The 17,178-nt window shown below is 32.9% G+C and overlaps 2 long non-coding RNA genes across 2 annotated transcripts; one reads left to right on the forward strand and one right to left on the reverse strand.

The window, feature by feature from the left end:
* The first annotated feature begins 3,221 nt into the window (after positions 1-3,221).
* On the forward strand, positions 3,222-17,178 carry LOC146734941 (uncharacterized). Its single transcript, XR_014931383.1, has 2 exons — positions 3,222-3,354; positions 16,953-17,178. It is a non-coding gene; the product is annotated as an uncharacterized LOC146734941 (long non-coding RNA).
* On the reverse strand, positions 11,618-12,290 carry LOC146734942 (uncharacterized). The gene is made up of 2 exons (XR_014931292.1): positions 12,143-12,290; positions 11,618-11,864 (listed from the first exon to the last, which is right to left on the reverse strand). It is a non-coding gene; the product is annotated as an uncharacterized LOC146734942 (long non-coding RNA).

Raw genomic sequence — 17,178 nt, forward strand, 5'->3', positions numbered from 1 at the left:
GTTTTCCTCTCTTCGACTGAGACAGTGGCAGAGGATGGTGCATTTACTTTAGTTGTATGGTTTCAGCAAGATCTTCACATTTAAAGTAGCAAAAGCAGGGCATTTTAATCAGGATTGTGCGTGGGTAAACTGGATTAAGGGATGACAGTTTGTGGAATTTACTGCATGGACATTGTCTTTGTGTGTGTATAGACTGGGGACACAATTCGGGCGAGTTGTAAAACTATCGGCACTGCAAAGACAAAGTTGCAGTAACATATAGCAAGATGTGATAATTATCTTGTAGCCAAGAATATTACCTGGTACACAGGATGCGAGTAAAAGAGATTCTTCACCTGTCGGGGAAGAAGGTTTTGAAATTCACTTTGGATTGGAGCAGACGGAAGACAAAACTGAGTGAGTACGCTAAAACGAAATGTATCCCTTACAAAAGTTTCATAAGAATCCTATAGAACAAATTCCTGTAGGATTCCTATAATATTTTGACACATGTTTTTCTATAGGAATCCTATAGGATTTTGTGTCAAAATATTATAAGAATCCTATTGGATTTTGTGTCAAAATATTATAGGAATCCTATAGGAAATTGTCCTATAGGAATCCTATAGGATTTTGTGTCAAAATATTATAGGAATCCTATTGGATTTTGTCCTATAGGAATCCTGGATATTTTTCCTGGAGGTTCCAGCTCTTTTGGAGAAAGAGCCCATCAATTACTTACATAAATAACATTATAAACTAAAATTAGTTAAACAAGAGTATTTTATTGCTTAACATGTACCAGGCAAAAAAAAATTAAAAGAAAGATTAAACTATTACCATAAATATATTGCACAACATTTCTTGAAATGCAATGAAAATATTAAGTTGATGACAATTTGAATAAAAAATGTAATTCCCTCCACTCTGTCATTGTTTCTAAGTACAATATTGTTTTCATAAATTTTGTTTATATTACCAAGTAATTCCAAAAAACAAAACAGTAAACAATCTCAACCAGCAATTACAAACTTTTCAGTCAATCAAGAAATGTACACTGAAATAAAATAACAGTTTACTGCCTTGGAATAAAATGATGTATATAGTGAGTGATACACAGTATCCAGACAATTTAAAAAATAAATGTATAAAAAGTACAATTACAAAAATACTGGTATGCATATTGTGTTTCTAAAAAAAGCACAATTCAAATTCAATGATTTTTAACATGAGAGAGATTCTTCATTTTGGGTCAGAAGGTTCAATTTGTGATAAAGAAATATAAAATATTGTCAATGCAGTCTTCTGTGAGATATGTCATTCATAGGAATTGAGTATTGGACGTGTAATACAAAAAAGAATGTTTCATTAAAATATTCCAAATACTGTAAAATACTTTATTTTCACCTGCAATTAATTTTTGCTATTTTCGCCAAAGTGATAATTCAGTGAAAAAAAAAGTCTAGCGAATATAACTTTTTTTCCTATATTTCACACTCACTCATCAAAAATCAGTGAAAATAATTTTCTCACAAAATATCCCAAAACTGGAAAAAGCCCTTTCAGTGAAAATTAATTCCAGCTAAAAAGTATTTTTACAGTAGATAGAAAAACTACCATTAACTGTATATGCACTATTAGATGCTTATTCCCAATAGAAGTGCATATAAACCCAACATTGCATTGGCTGTGTATTAAATCTTTAAATTTACTTTTTTTTGCCATAGAAAAAAATTCTGTATTTTTTATAAGCAAATTTATTACTCAATGGAGCAAATATGCTAAAACAGTAAAATTTGAAGGTACATATGTGTGTAATGTTTTTAAATACTACATGCATTTCATTGATTTTATTATATGCATTCCTCTAAATTTGGCTCTCACAAATTGAATAAAAAAATTACTAGTAATATGAAAAAAGTGGTACTTTCTAAATGTAAAATTACTTGAATTAAATTAGCATTTAATTATAATTTCTTAAAATTAAAAGTTGTTAGAGAAATCAAAATTGGTTCAACAGGGTAAATATTAGGATATAATATTGAAATTCACTGCTGTTATGAGTGAATTCTCCCCAGAAAAAGCCATGCACTGGGCACTATTTACATAATTATATATGCAAATATGGTCCAAAAATTAGGTGAAATGACATCAGTTTCTCCATATTACAAGGTCATTATGACAGCATGGTCCACAGTCCCTGGTAAAACACTCAGGAGGCTGATGGAAGTGCGCCATCTGTGGTCACAGGAAGTTCAGGCGTGTGTTCAGTAAGTTATATCCCAATAATTTAAAAGTTATAAAATTTCTCAAAACGCTTTATGTTTTTCTTCTAATCTGCAAATTAAAATAAAGCTGATTAAAATCATGGTTATTTGTTTGTTTTAAAATTACTCAAATCTTTTTTTGAAGTTTTAACGATTCAGTAAAAACTAGAGACTTTCTGTTTTTGTGTGATAAAAGTATAGACATTTGGAAAGTTGAGAAGAAAATTAAACTAAACATGGATATTTTTAATTTTTTACAAATGATTTTTCATTAGTATTTGTTTATATTTTTTTCAAAATGTGCTGACAAAACTTTTAAAAGTCTATAGAAATAATGTATATCAATCTGATTTTTTTAATCTTAGCATATTATTCATTTACTGGGAGTTTTTCGAAGATGCAAGATGGATGAAAACAAATATGAATACAATAAAAAACATGCCGTACAATACAACTGATTGTAATGAGATTGACTAAAGTTCAATATGAAAAAATGTTGACATCTTATGATACATGTAGTACATGTATGTAATATTTTTGTAGGGGAGTGATATCGAATCTAGATGACTTACTCTACATGTAGAAATATCCAGTCTTATAGGACTGGCAGTGTAAAGTCCTATAGGACTTATGATCTCACATGCCTGTCCTATAGGACTGGCAGTGTAAAGTCCTATAGGACTTGTTGATTCCTATAGGACTATACATGTCCTATAGGATTTCATGAAAAGTCATATAGGATTTTTAGCCCCCGCCGGATCTGTGATCCGGGCGGGGGGGTATTAATTTGGGTCGTGTCTGTGCAATGTGTGTGCACATTTTCATGTTACCAGCTTTTTCTCACACATGTGTGATCCAGAGACATAAATTGATGGTGCTATGGTGCACATCAAGTTATTTTTTCGATTCTTCAAAGTTTCACTGTGTTTTTCCCTCAAAATCCTACTTTTCCCGAAATTACCCGAGTTTAATCCGAGTTTTGATGACGCTTACGCAGTTCTCGTCTCGGTGGAAATCAGTCAATTTTGTGAGGATATTGTATCCCGGAATTGTATCTTTATTTGCGCAACGCTTCTATGGACAAAATTGTGTCTCGTCAATTTCAAAGGTAAGACTCTGTGCTTGTTATGGTATTTATACACTTTGTATTATCGTTTGTGTCTCGGGTTTGGTGATCGTGAGAAACTATTGCTAACCTGTCGAGAGTTTCGCCAGAAAAACTGCCTTTTTATTATGGTTGTAGGAACTGATTATGTATTGTGTAAATTGAAAGTTTACCTCGTGACTTAAGAGGTTTGCAGTGCTCTCACCGGGATTCAAACGTCGTGGTGGTGTCGGCGCAATGCTGCTCTGAGATGCTTGCCAGACTCTGCCTCACTCAAAATCATTATAGCCATGCTTGATTTCCGCAACATTTACATTTAACAGCGTCCGGATAACTTTCGGAAATTCCGTCGCGTTTCGGAAAGATTTAATTTTCACAACTTTTGAATATTTATTCATACTTTTAGGCTAGTGAGGAGGTTATAATAATTTTTCATTTCACTTTAACTCTGTTTTTTTCACCCCTCAGACCCCTTTGAAAAGTCACTTCTGGCCATTGTAATGGCCACTATTTTCTTAATGGCCAGAATACCAAGCAGAAATTGTTTAATGGTCAAAATATTGGCCAGTATTTTCAAACTGGTAGTTATAATGACCACTATTTTTACACTGGTCAGAATAATAGTAATTTTTTATTTAATGATGGAGTGGGTGACAATCTATTTTTTTAATGGGTATTATAATGATCATTTTATTTTTCATTGCATGAATAAAATGGTCATTTTTTTTTCCATGTCACAGATATACCCGGTAATGGCACATGGGGATTGACAGCTCTCCTCTTTTTCCTCACTCGCTTCAGTTTGCTTCAATTTTAAGCCAGTACAATTGTAGGTAAACGTAAAATACAAGATTTTGAAAAATTTGAAATATGAAATTATATATCTTGAAAAAATATGACGTTTTGGGTTAATTTGTTTTTAAAATCACAACAAATCATGCACTTGATACTGTTGACTTAATATATAGTATAATGCAATAGGTTATTGAACATAGAAGATGACTCGTTTTCAAAATTCGGTCTAGACCCTTATCACGGGTGCTAATGAAGTGTGTGCAAACATTGAGCCCAGGCTAATCACCCAAAATACCATTGTACTTGATGTCCATTTGAAAATTTAACTATTATATTCATAACTATTCTTATTCATAACTATACTAAACTTGACAATCAATACAAGCACATTCTGTGACATTATTCTTGAGATAAAAATGGACTGACAATGAGACTCTGTACTACATCCTGTTCTTATAAAGGCAATGTCTATCATTATAATACCTTGAACAAACAAACAAGACATTCACTACTGAACCTTTGAAAAGTGTGCAACCCCAAAAATACTCAGCAACTGACTTTCCACCAAAAAAAGTCACATAAACAGCGAGTTATTAATCCAAAAAAGAGCCTGTCTTTATGAGTGGGGTTAAGCTCAAACATAAACAAAATTCCCATTTTAATAATGACAAAAAACTAAAGTTTAGTCTTCAAATACACCCAAACTATAACATTTTAAATTGAAATACTTAACCAGTAACTTTTCATAACATGTGTTATAAACTGTAGAAGTTTATGTTGAAGGGTTGATGGAATGTGATTTTAAAGTGGCTAAGACAGTCAACTAAAAAATACCCATGATGCTCTGCTTTATTTTTATATTTTGCTATTTTCTCTATTATGAATGGTTTAATGTGATATGAAAATTATCTGTGAAAATATTCCACGACTACTGCATGTGTACAAAACGGTGTTGGGTGGTTCAGTAAGTTATATGGGGGGGGGGGGGTCTAGCATAGAGCTCCATGTGTGTAGCTAGCTGACTTAGCAGTGAATGGCATGTTTGTTTGTTCACGGTATTATAATGCTGTACAATAATAGTGTTCATGCTACATGAAGTACTGGCTAAGATTTTAGCTGATGTTTTGACTAGACCCAATTGCATCCATGCATTGGGAGGGCCAGTCCTTAGCACGGGCTAAGGGGCGCTGTTTACGAACGCAAAATTTCTGCTGCTGACATGTTTCATTCTAATTTATGAAGCGAAGTGCACTGGAACACGAGCGTAGACAGACCGACTTATTTGGATGCACAGGAACAGTATACAACGGCGTTACAGAATGCAGAGTTTTATTAGTGCATGTTGTAGACAGCGAACCAAATTGGCGTTGTTGTATGCTCTACTACAGCGACCCAATCAGTGTGGAAGCGTGTACGGAGTAATTAATGACTGGTGGGATACTAGTTGACGACTTCCCCAGAAGTCGAAGATATGGTGTTTCGCATGCGCACGCATGCCGTTTTGGAGTGTAACGTAAATTGCACATGTGATATTGCTTTTGAGTGTACCAATCAACATCACAAAAATTCCCTTCTAACAACTATCAGCAAACTAGTATCGGAAGCACCACAATGGTTTAAAAAAAACAATTGAAAAAACTTGTGATGATATTAATAAAAAAAAATAAGCATTATAAATCAATAAAACATGGAAAAGGAATGAAAAAAAAAAAATATTAAGGGAGAAAAATATATGGTGGTTGTTTCGATAATTTGTGGTTGGTTTATTTCGGTTAACAGTGTAGTTATAGAACTGTACCATTGCTGTTTAATTGTTTGTTCATAATTGCTGCCTCCCTTGGGAAACAAGTTTGGGTGTTCTTAGCCAGTACAGAGACCCTCAACACTGTGGCCTGTGCTATAACTGTTGGGCCCTCCTGTGAGTGAACACAATTGCGTATAGCTGATATGCAAACATTTGGGATTAGCTTAAATCTTAGCCTGCACTTGGTCAAAGTCCCTCTTATGACTATGACTTGGTGTAGCCTGAAACCAGACTACTGTCGATCAGCGATGTTTTGTAATGGATTACCTCCCTGATGAGTACATTTAAATAACAATGGAAACTAGCATATCACTGGCAACACATATAAGGATTTTGGCAAATTTTCACCGTTTTGTATGAAACTATTTTCACAACAACATTAATGTTTTACAATAAATTATATCAAACATATGTATAATTTAGTAGTATTAAAACTTTTTAAGTTTTTTTGAATTAAGAATGCACCAATCTTACTAGGAATCTATTCAAATCTAACCTAATGTGTGCTATTTCAAAATTCATGAAATTTATAGACTTTGTGAACTCATTCTAAATCGAAAGCCAATGTACAAGTAAATGACATGACAAGGTATTTCATCTATCATACTTTTTTTTAGATATACACATAGGGAAGTTTTTCTTCATTGCCCCAAGTTACTAACTAAATATTCACTGTAGTACTTCCCTATCGTTTTTTTTTTTCTTAAAATTTTAATTTGTTACCATTGTTTTTTTTATCAGCTGCATTTCCAGTTTTTTTTTTTTTTTTTTTTTATTATTATATGCAGCTTACCTTTTTTCCTTTTTGCAACTGTTATTTACAAAATGTCTAACATTAGGCTGGGCAGTTGGAATATTAATGGCTTGAGCAACAAATCGCAAGATATTGATTTCAGAAAACACATCACGTCACTTGACGTCGTGTGTGTTCAAGAAACATGGCTCAGCAGTTGCAGTAGTTTTAGTTTACCAGGTAGTTTAGATGATTTTGACATGATTCGCCATGACAGAAATGAATGTGTTAAAAACCCTAAAAAACAGAGGGGAGGGGTTGCTGTTTTATTTAGAAATAGATATAAAAAACACCTCACTGAAATTAAAGGCTGTACAAATAACTTTATTTGGTGCAAAATCAACAAAGCAATACTCAATTCAGACAAACACTTATTTGTTGGTTGTATTTACATTCCCCCTGAAAATTCCTTTATTTATAAAAACAAAGATCTTGACCTATTTAGTCTCTTAGAAAAAGACATCTTAAAATTCTCATCTGAAGGTGACATCATCCTATTAGGTGATTTTAATAGTAGAATTGGCAACTTAGATGATGTAGTCGATGACAGTAAAAACCAGCATCTCCCCCTACCAACTCATTATATCAATGACAATTTTCGGAAACGAAATAACATGGATGTACACTCATCATACAGTGTAAACAAATTCGGCAGGAAACTAATTCAATTATGCATTGACTGCAACCTAATCATTTTAAACGGTAGAAGTGTGGGTGATTCAATAGGTAAATACACATGCCACACACCAAGAGGTAGCAGTACCATTGACTTTGCTATTACTTCTAAACCATTATTTGATAAAATTAATTACTTTAAAGTACATGGTCTCTCATTAATCTCAGACCATTGTTTAATAACATTGTCCATACACGCAATAAAAGATAGTCTTCTCAAAATAAATAAAACACCAAAAACAAATATATTAGACCCCCTGCCATCTAAATATATATGGGATAACCAAGCAAAACATCATTTTGAAACATCACAGCTATTACATAACAGTGATATCGAATATTATCTTAACAGATCCTATAGTGACAATGATACAGACAAGGCAATTATTGACTTTGAAAATTTAATCACCTCCATTGCAGACAGAAGTCTAAAAAAAATCACCCCCAAAATAAAGAAAAAAAAGAAGAAAAAAAAGAAAAATTGGTTTGATCAAGATTGTTGGTCCATCAGAAAAGAGCTGAGAAGCCTTTCAAATTTGCTGGAAAAATTTCCCCAAAACCCAAATATACGTGGTCGTTTCTTCCAAACAAGAAAACTGTTCAAAAAAACCATCAAAGAGAAGAAAAAACAAAAAAAAGCTCTACTACTAAACCAACTTGAAACCTCAAAAGAAAACCCTTCTGAATTCTGGAAAACATTGCGTGAAATGAATAATGAAGAATCGCACAACGAGTGTAATAACAATATAAAACCAGTTGAATGGCTATCATATTTTAAAAAGTTATTTAATGCAAATTCCACATCCCACAGTGACGATTTAACTACTGAATTAAAGAACAAAGAAGAACACATGGCTCTTAATTCTGACTTGAACGGTCCAATTCTAAAAGATGAAATTTTAAAAGGAATTAACCTATTGAAAAATAATAAAGCTTCGAGTCAAGATAAAATTTGCAATGAAATGCTAAAACACAGCCAAGCCAACTTACTGAAAGCCATACATAAGCTTTTTAATATAATTTTTAATTCAAACCACTTTCCAGATTCTTGGAACCTCAGTTTTTTGATACCAATCCACAAATCCGGCTCCAAATCCAACCCATCTAACTATAGAGGCATCGCCATTTCTAGTTGCCTTGGCAAATTATTTACAAGCATTCTAAACATTAGACTAACCACATTCTTAGAAAAAAAGAACATACTTTCAAACAAGCAATTCGGATTCCGAAAAGATCGACGCACAACAGACAATATCTTCATTCTTAAGACAATAATTAACAAATATCTTTATAATAGCAGCACTGCCAATAACAAAGAAAATATTAAAATACAAAAAAATAATAGTAAAAATACAAATAAAATATGTGCTTTGTTGACCTAAAAAAGGCCTTCGACAGTGTCTGGCATCAGGGGTTGTATATTAAATTGTTAAAACTTGGAATATCGGGTAAAATCTATAAAATTATAAAAAATATGTATAGTAAGGTAAAATATAAAGTTAAGAGCAAAGAAGGATTAACTGAACACTTCACTTCAAGGGTGGGAGTAAAACAGGGCTGTAACTTAAGCCCAACCCTATTCAACATTTTCATAAACGATTTACCAGATGTCCTTAATAAACCTAGATGTGACCCACCCAAACTACAAAACACACCTATTAACTGTATAATGTATGCTGACGATCTTGTAATACTTTCTGAATCAAAAACAGGATTACAAACTTGCCTTGATAATTTATCGATATACACTAAAAAATGGCATCTAACTGTTAACACGGAAAAGACAAAAACTATGATCTTTAACAGATCAAACAGACTTCTAGAGAATGATATTTTCTTCTTTGAAGGTTGTGAGTTAATTACTGTAAAATCAACCAATTACCTAGGATTAATAGTAAGCGCTAATGGAAAATTCAAGGAAGGCCTAAAAAGCATAAAAAGAAAAGCTTTAAAGGCCTTATTTTCCTTAAAGGGAAAAACAGGCAAAAATCTAAGTATACCACTGTCACTCTCTCTGTTTGATAAACTAATCAGACCAATTCTCACATATGGTAGTGATGTATGGGGAGATGAAATTTCACTAAAATCACCAATTGAAGATGTACATATAAATTATCTTCGTTTTCTTTTGGGTACATCCAAAAACACTACAACAATGGGTTTATACGGCGAACTTGGACGTTTCCCATTGGGGACTTTTATCGAAAAACAAATGATAAAATATTTTAATCGTATAAAGAACTCGTCAAATCCATTACTAAAACTAGCTTTCCAAGAAAATAAAGAAATTAACAGTAAATGGTACACCAATATTGATTCCCTTTTAAATAACATCAACCATTCTTACCTGATCGACAGCGATGAAACTCTAACTGCAAGGGAATTAGGACAAATCAACAAAAATATACAAACATCATTCATATCAACTTGGAAAAGTGAATTACATAATGACAATCGATCAAAACAAAATGAAAAAAATAAATTAAGAACATACAGAGAATTAAAAAACAATTTTGCTTTCGAAACATACCTTGTTACCCTGAAAAACATTGATATGCGCGAAAATTTAACTAAATTCCGCCTCAGTGACCATAACTTGAAAATTGAGACTGGCAGACACAAAGGAATACCCCTTGCTAATAGATTATGCAACCTTTGTGATAAAAATGAAGTAGAAGATGAGTATCACCTCATGATGTCATGTAAAAGATATACCCCCGAAAGAAATGTCCTATTCGAAATAGCAAAAACTATAATCCAAAACTTTAAAAATTTGCCGCTAAAGACTCAATTCATAGCCTTGCTAAACAACAGTGGCCTAACACTCCCCGTAGCAAGGTACCTAAAGAAGTGTTTTGAAATAAGACAGCAACCCCAGTGACAACCTTCTCTCACTATTTGAGTTTTGCATTTTTTTTTCTATCTATCGTAGTATCATAATTTTATACTAGCTATTATCTGTAATGTATTAGCTTAGATTTTTTTTTTTTTTTTTTTTTCTTATCTATTTTCTGTTTTGTAACCTTTTATTCCTTTTTAAACTTTTGTAACCATTGCCAATCCCTCCGGGGAATGTGTAAGTGTTAATAAAATTATTATTATTATTAATAATGGCTCATCAAAGGTATTGAATTACTGAACACACATCTTTGCATAGTTTCCAAAACTAAAATATTATTTCATGCACTGCCCCCTCTCATGTAACAGTTTGTTAAGAATACGTACATTATTTAAAATCATTTTAAAAATGTGACTGGAATATCCAGGCCCAAACTTCTGCTGCTGCAACATCCGACCATTCCTGCATGTACATGCAATCAGTTTATTTTTTGAACTGAATAACAGATTCCTAGAAGTTTATTTTGACATTTTCAAATAACACTATATATAATTTAACAATTTCAGGAATAGATTAGATTGCTTGCTATTCCATTAGAAACTCTTACTTCCAAGTGTGATTTTCAACAAGCGTTCATATGTTTAGCTAACCAAAGGGAAACAAAAGCATAGTGACAGGAAGTCAACACAGCAGAAAGTATGACAAAGGTTTACACTTCAAAAATGACTGGAAAGTAAATAATTTATAACCAAAGACCATCTATGCATAAACAACTAAAGATCTGGGAGGTACAGCTTTGCAAAGTAAAAATGTCATATGGGGGGAGGGGGGGGTTAAAACATTGCTTCAAACACAGTCCCTCCATCACTGTGCTTCAAAACATCATCTTAATTATTCAGCTCAGTGTACAAACACATAAAGTACAGAAATTGGATAATTAATGAAAACATTAGACAAAACAAGAATATGTAAGCAATATTTTGTTTTGTTTTTGAAAAATCATGATGTAGTGCACAGCCATACAGACTGTTTTAGTGGATAATAATATTTTAGGTTTGCAATGTCATACTCCTCCAGATATTCATCAAGTTTTCTTGAGAGGCGATTAGCTTAAGGAGGGGGCTGTGCAAAATGTTTTTTCTTCTCTTTGTTTTTGTGCTATTCTTTTTCTAGTGTAAAATATTTTTTCTCAAAGATGTAGGCGTGTCAAATTTGTTCATGTTTTTGATCTCTACAGGATTTTTTCAATAATATTTTCCTGTTAATTATTATTAAGAAGATGAAAGATTGTGGAGTGAGTGTGGGTGTGTACAAAAGGGTCAGCAAGAAGAACTATATAAGATAGCTGAAAATCATGAAATACCAGTTGAAAGATGTCACTTTTATTTGAGGGAAAACATAAAAAAAAGGAATGTACAGTAACTCTACACACTTGGAACTTTCAAAATCTGTGTGCAAATGTAAAACTGATAAACATGCAAATGCTAAACCATTGCATCCATCAATACTGGTTAAACTTTTTTTTTCCCTTTACGTCCATAAATTCTGGTTCTTCAACTTCTTACGTTCCATTTATATAGTATTTCCTTTTTTTAAATTGTCATTATCTGCAAAAAATAATTCAGATTGCTATTAGCTTACAATGACCAGTTTTTAATTAAGACACTTTGTAATCAATTTTGGAAACAAAAATGTGTGGTGTCTGTGTATTCTGGCATATTTCTGTCCTCACTAATAACAATGTGGATAAAATGACATCTTGTGATATGTCAATTTTTCCCCTATGCAACTCAGATATATTTCCAAAAAGATGATACCCGGTACATTCTGATTGAAAAAATATAAATATCAAATAAAACAGAATAACATCAAATTGTTTCCTAACCGAATATATTAGGGGTTGTGCCATATATACACACAGTTCATCTCTTGAGAGACTAGGACAGTACACAGTCCCTCTGTGGACAGTACATTGCTGTACTTGGGAACCTAATTTCTGAGAACAATAGGGGGATTTAACTTCCTACAAGAGACAAAAGAATGTTATGTAACAATGCAGCTGCATGATTTTGTCTTTCAAAGTAGGAAGCTGTGTACATACAAAATTATAGAGTCCCTCCACAATGTGAATGCCACCATGCATGTACAACTTCATCGATCCCCAGGTACTTTCACAAAATAAATAATTGTATTATAATTATGATCCAATACAATACCATATTTGCTCTAAAATTACATTTGTGGATACTAAATCATGAAAATATTACATATTTCGACCATTGAAGATCCCTGTAATTTACCTAAGCGCATGTGCTGCTAATAGAGTAATTATGTTAAGTGTAATATTGTTTCTATATTTTTTTTTCAAAATCAAAAAAATGATATTAAAAATATAAAAACAGTTTAGTTTGAAAAGTGAAATAATGGTATTCAGATGGTTATGATTTAAGCATGACCTTAGAAAACAGGGTCATGCAACTTCTGTCTGAGACAATGTGCAATGTGGGTTATAACCTCCTGTATAATCTCATTAATACATATACATGTACCTAGAAGATTTATACATCTGAAACAGTTTTTACTAGTATTCCCATTAGTCAGTGTATAACAAGTGCACTATGCTATATCTGTTCTAAATATGATGAAAAATCCACTTGTTATAATGACACAAATTTCCACAGGTCATTGTTTACTTTTAGGCAGTTTTGTTTCCTTGCAGAGAAAACTTACCATTTTTGTTTCCCTTTCCTGATTTCATAGTGGAATAAAAATTGTTAATTTTTAGTTTCACTTGCATCAATAGAATGGACTTGGCTATTCAAGTTTTGATCAAATTTAATTTTTCTGATTATATTCCAACCACAAAATTGTTTCATTTTGTGTAGCTACACCCTGGCAGCCATGTTTGGCTTATGAAACAGGAGAAGATGTAACAGTGGTGTTGACATAGATTTATTATCAGTTTCTCTAAGGTGTTAATTTGGGTAGGGGGATTATAACTAAGGTTACATGAAAGGGGTAGCCACAGTAGCATGTCCCTGTTCTCTAAGGTCTATGATTTAAGTACCGTTATATAGACTAAATATTTTTTTGTCCAAGTTGAGCAAGAGTACCCATGATCAATTTGGCTGACCCAGAAATGCCTAGGACATTTACTGACTGCATATTACACCTTCATTATATTTTGTTTAAGTCTCGCCCATTTGCCCCCTGTATCTTCAAAAGTAGTGTTCATGCTACACAAAGTACGGGCTAAGATTTAAGCTAATCTCATATGTTTGAGTTCATGCACAGAAGGAAACAATGGTTAGCACGGGGTAAGGAACGCCCAAACTTATTAAGAATAGGCAAAATCTTCAGAAATTTTAACTATGAGTGCTCAGTAAGAGTAAGTAGGAAGGTTAGTTCTACAGCTATAAAACAATACCAAAGCAAATTCAGAAAGTGCAAATTGCAGAATAACAGGAAGTAGCACAGTATCTCATCATCGGTACATTTTTTCTTGAGTCAATCTCTATATGTGTTAGCGTTGATTGTCATGCAGGAAATGGCACACCAAAATAAAAAGTTATGAATATAGTAGTAAATCTCCTAAATGAACATTAAATACAATGGTTTTTTTAGCCGAGCTAAGCGTTCATGCATGCATGTTTTGTTTTGCCTGTGCTAAGGCTTTGGACTGACCAGATTTACTCTGTACCTAGTATTTCTTAGCCTGTATTCATGCACATTTTTTTAGCACAGGTTAAGGTATTGGACCTCTTAGCCTTTGCTAAAGAGCTCTACGTGAATCTACGAATAAGTGTCTTCTGTTTATTTCTACCTTAGGTGCATACATTAAGATTCACTTCCCCTTTATATTGATCTCTACAACTCATTCAAATCAAATCAAAGATGAGCAAAGAATATTAGATTCAATTGAAATTTAGTTTAAATCCATGCTAAATTAAAAGTTATTTTGAGTATGAGTTTTACTTTTTTCTTTTGTGCGCAAAGAAAAATGAACTGTTGCACACTGTAGGCATATATCATCTATACTAGTTTACAGGAAAAAGGGATTCTGTATGGTATTTGATGTTATGGGCATAATATATACATGTATATTAAATTAGATTTCCCAGTGTACAGTACACTATTGCTGGTATTGTCTGAAGAGAAAAAAAAAACAATATACATAGTCTTCAAAAATTTAAAAAAAAAAAACATTTTGCAGTAAGTTAAATTATTTTATTAAAATAATTTGAAAACATTGCCATGAATGGAAACAAATTTACGTTGATGTTTTTTTGCAGATTTCAGGAGTTGGAAATAACTTTTGTTTATACTTTTCTTGTATTAACAAACATAGGAGCTAATCCTCATTAACACCTACTTGAGCTTGTTGTTTGACAATTATGAATAATAATGAAGCATTACTTACACAGTGTGCCATGACTGAACAAAAACGAAAGCCCCAAAAGACTATCCTGCTACATAAACAACAACAAAAGTATCTAATATTGTATTGAAGTCATTGTAAAATGGTAAAATAATTACAAATTCATACCTTGATGTGCCAGTTGCAGTACTGCAATCGTCCTATGATTCAACACCATCTAAATACTCCGCAGGTTATGCAGTCCACCAGCAGTCACTGGCATCAGCGTTACTATGAAATTTCACTGGGGATCGAGGCAATATTCGCGAAATTTCATTTAAGTGTACTTGGAAGCGCCAGTGAAACTTGGGGAAAAATAAATTCCCACACGTATATTGAGGCTGTTTTCTGGGCCATTATATTTAGAGACATAAACAAAAATACTGGTCATTTTATGTATGTAATGAAAAATAAAATGACCATTATACTGCCCATAAAAAAAAAATGTTCATCAACTCCATCATTTAAAAAGCAATTGTAATTATTCTGACCAGTATAAAAAACATGGGTCATTAAAACCACCATTTCAAAAACACTGGTAAATATTTTGGCCACTTAAAAAATTCTGGTCAATACTCTGGCCATTAAGAAAATAGTGGCCATTATAATGGCCAGAAGTGACTTTTTAAAGGGGTCTGAGGGGTGTAAAAACAGTGTTAAAGTGAAATGAAGAATTATTATAACCTTCTCACTAACCTAAAAGCACAAATAAATATTCAAAAGTTTTGAAAATTAAAAATTTCCGAAAGTAATCCGGACGCTGTTATTTGTTTATGAGATGCGTCCTCGCTGTTCATAAACAGCCATAAACAAGTTTAGTTGGGTCGGCATGTACTCATTGAAAGTGTTGGTTTATTTACGTAATCCACTGATCACGCAATAGGCGAAGTTAATAATATGTCGCTACTCAGGAGAGCTTGCCCACAACGCTAAACGTACCGGTACGTTTATTTTTTCCACAGAAAAATTCCACCCGGCACATTTTTATTTGGGACGGTACGTTATTTATTTTTCTAAATCCGATTAAAAAAATCATGCCTTTTTCCCCATGAGAAACGAAGCCAAAAGATCGCACTAAAACATCGGTAAATCTGGTCTTTCGTGTTGCTTTCACCATGAGGTCGCTGAACTGTTATATTTAAATGCTTTATGGTAATTTGAGCACATGGGCACCATCCAGCATTTTGATTGGTTGATTAGCGACTTGACCTATCTGGTCAATAAACACGCGTCGTGGGCATGGATAACATGGCGGATATTGTCTCATCGAGCGTTAACATGTAACCGAAAACATTTGCTTACGATAAAACTAAGTTGAATTTTACTTGCATTTCATAACAATTCAACGAATTTATTTTTTGTACGTTAATATAATCACTACTGAGTACTAATCAACAATTACAACACTTCGAAAACAAGTAAGCTACCGTACCGTGATCATTTGCTACCAACAAAGAAATAATGCATAATAAATATAGTGAATGTTTTTTTGATTGACTGTAATTTTCCAACATTTCATGACGTCTATTGTAGCACCAAATTATGGCCTATCACTCCTCCTTGACGTCTATTTAAACGATTATACGGCATCTTGTCGCCAGCCACGAATGTCACACTAGACGAACTTGATCGATACTGCCGACCAATCCATGCATTTTTTATCGACGCACGACGACACGCAAATCGAGAAAAGTATTGTCCTTGCAACAATTTCGCGCAATACGTCACCACTATACAGTGACTGATTTAATTTTTATTCAACATTAAAACAAACTACAGTGAGTTGTTCTGTGGTCGTATAAAAATAAAATAAACTACATTAAGATACAGTAAAGTTAACCAACTAAACAGAATGCTAAATAAAGCTAAATAATATTACAAACACATGTACGATCACATTAGAGTCATAACTATGGAAAGAATATTTTTATATTTGGTGGAGCTGCTCATATATCATCTGCATACATTTTTGTATGTATTGTGCAGTTTCCCAGCCAGTCAGACTCCAGTAGTGATTGGTTTGCTACTTCATTACATCTTGCAGCCTTTCAAACAGTATATTGCTAGAAATGCATCAATTGTTGTCCATGTATATTCTTAATTGCTCAGTGAAAACTTGCAATTTCTTTCTGGCTGGTATAAATATATTAAGTAATATGTTTTCGTACTGAAAAGACAGTACACAAATATCTTTTTTAATTAAATTTAACAGCTAATGGGAGCATATATGCTACAACCTCTGCTTACTTTTGACTAAATGTTTTTTTGTTTTTTTCAGGTGCAGAGCCAGAATTTTTTTCTCGGAAAGCAAAGCCACTGAAACTGCATATATTACAAAAGCATACTATTCGCTGCATGTCTGACAATTGTATAAAGTTTTGCAGGTCGTATTTTGTTTTTTTTTGAGAAGTGCTGTCAACCAAAGCATAAATATGTGTTTCTCTGTACATAAAAGTTCAATTTCACACGATATGATAATAAAAACTTGATAATATTTTTCTGGA

Source organism: Saccoglossus kowalevskii, chromosome 13 (assembly GCF_978046115.1).
Source record: "Saccoglossus kowalevskii chromosome 13, keSacKowa6.1, whole genome shotgun sequence".
Classification (NCBI taxonomy): Eukaryota; Metazoa; Hemichordata; class Enteropneusta; family Harrimaniidae; genus Saccoglossus; species Saccoglossus kowalevskii.